The sequence below is a fragment of the Lactuca saligna genome, unplaced genomic scaffold (assembly GCF_052625555.1).
Source record: "Lactuca saligna cultivar CGN05327 unplaced genomic scaffold, ASM5262555v1 scaffold_36, whole genome shotgun sequence".
Classification (NCBI taxonomy): domain Eukaryota; kingdom Viridiplantae; phylum Streptophyta; class Magnoliopsida; order Asterales; family Asteraceae; genus Lactuca; species Lactuca saligna.
This window is the reverse complement of record NW_027629870.1, coordinates 60,001-62,500: the sequence shown is the minus strand read 5'-3', so window position 1 is coordinate 62,500 and position 2,500 is coordinate 60,001.

The following is a 2,500-nucleotide window of genomic DNA, read 5'->3' as shown; positions in this document are numbered from 1 at the left end:
GCTTCCTGATAATGCTTGCTTCCTCAGCGTCATCGGTGCTAAACCAATGCTAGCTACGCTTAGGCACCAACCGCACATCTAACAAGGATAGACTAGCGTACCATAGTAGTATCACAAAAAGCAACACATGCCACTTTAACGCCTATCTTTTCCCAATCATCAGCACAAATCAAATGCTGGCTAGCACCAGTAGCACGTCAAACATAGATCAGCAAGCACATCGTCATCGAATTGCCACACAAACAGCACCATCCCAAACTTCCAAAGCTAGACCACAACCCTGGATCGGTGTCGCAGAGACCTAACGAGGCATCCCCACACCACGCCAAGGCCCCCACTCGGAGGGGTATTATGCCACCGACTAGGAATCAAGCAACAGTCACCCAAGCTCGCGCTCAAAGGCAGTCTGGCACCTTCATCCCTTCCCATGCTCACCCACGGCTCCCCCCCTATATATACATATTGCACAAGGAGCTTGGTGACAGCAACACCCATTGCTTTCCCTGAGGATGTATATTTCTTAGTATGCGCACGGCGTCGAGGCACAGGTGAAGCCAACGGGGCTAGTTTCTGCGCCCTATGTCGAGGAAAATCAAGGCAACGGGCTAGTGTATGGGCACAACGTCGAGGAGACTCAAGGAGATGGGGCTAATTTTCAGGTCACCGTTCGAGAAATCAAGGCAACGTGTTGGGGGGGATGGCCTCTTTCATGGGTCGTGGGGCTTGGCTTGGCATGCCTCGTGTGTGCTCGATACAGCCTCACGATTCTTATTTGCCCATCAACCATGCCGGGCACCTATGAGAATGAGACCCCATGGTACCCCCTATATATACATATTGCACAAAGAGCTTGGTGACAGGAACAGACATTGATTTCCCTGATGATGCATAATTTTTGGACACACACGACTTGGGGGCGAGGGGACACGGGAGTGGGGCGCCAATGGGGGGCGTTTTGGCCCCATTTTCGTCAAGAGCGGGCGTCTTGGCCATGCCTTGAGCGTGCCAGCCTCGAGAGCCTTGGGCGTTGGACACCCTTGGGGCGCCAATGGGCAGCAGTCCCATGGTTCCCCTATATATACATATTATACAAAGAGCTTGGTGACAGGAACAGACATTGATTTGCCCAAGGATGCATAATTGTGCGAAATCGTCCATAACTCGCTCGAATTAATTCGGATTGACACAAAATTTTGTAGGGATGCTTTTTATTATAAATGAAAAGCTTTGAAATAAATAAAAAAAAAAAAACAAAATGTCATGTTTGAGGCGTAAATGTTTGTGTCCTATCCTTGGTCATGCCTTGAAGCGATGGTTCCCTACTTGTTGGAATGTCGCTCAAATCAAGTAGGAATGCCATTGAAAATTTGTGTGGGTCGTTGTTAACATAGACGAATGGACTTGAAATGAAAATATATCATATTTGGGTGTTTGTCCCTGTCGCCTGGTGATAGGCAGGCAGATAAGGCTTTTAGGTATTCATAAGTGGCTTAGATGAACTCGAAAGAACACGAGTTGATCGGATTGGAACTCATATATTCAATTTACTATGTACTAAGTAGGAACTACACTTTGCTCCCTTCATCGTTTGACTTGCTTAGAAATCTGCTCATGGTTTGTCAAGGCCCCTTGTTCCTTAGACCGATGAGGATGGGATTGGGTTGCTCATGGGCATGTGTGTGGCAAGATGCCTTGTTCCATTGGTCGTTCATGGGTGTTCGTGTACGAAGTAAACTTGTTCCCTTGGTCGTTCATGGGGTTGTGTGTGGGAAGAAGCCTTCTTCACTTGGTCGTTCATGTGTGTTTGTTTGGGAGGTAGCCTTGTTCCCTTGGTCGTTCATGGGAATGTGTGTGGCAATACGCATTGTTCCTTGGTCGTTCACACCCTTGTTCCCTTGGTCGTTCATGGGTCTGTGTGTGGGAAGAGGCTTTGTTCCCTTGGGTAGCCTGCTTGCCTTGCCAGCCCCGTATGCATTGTTCCCTTGGTCGTTCGTGGATGGGTTTGTGCGTGGCAAGGTTGCCTTGTTCCCTTGGTCGTTCATGGGCATGTGTGTGGCAAGGTGCCTTGTTCCCTTGGGTGGCTTGCCTTGCCAGCCTCGCTTGCTTAGGTTTCCCAACACACCTGTCGGGCACCAAGGGTGGTATTAGTCCCCATGTACCCCCTATATATACATAATGCACAAAGAGCTTGGTGACAGGAACAGACATTGATTAGCCCGAAGATGCATAATTCCCAACACCATGCCTTGTTCGTCATACACGCTTCTGGGCACCAAGTGGTGGTAGTCCCCCATGGGCATTTGTGTGGCAAGGTTGCCTTGTTGCCTTGGTCGTTCGTGGGCATGTGTGTGGCAAGGTGCCTTGTTCCCTTGGGTGGCTTGCCTTGCCAGCCTCGCTTGCTTAGGTTTCCCAACACACCTGTCGGGCACCAAGGGTGGTATTAGTCCCCATGTACCCCCTATATATACATAATGCACAAAGAGCTTGGTGACAGGAACAG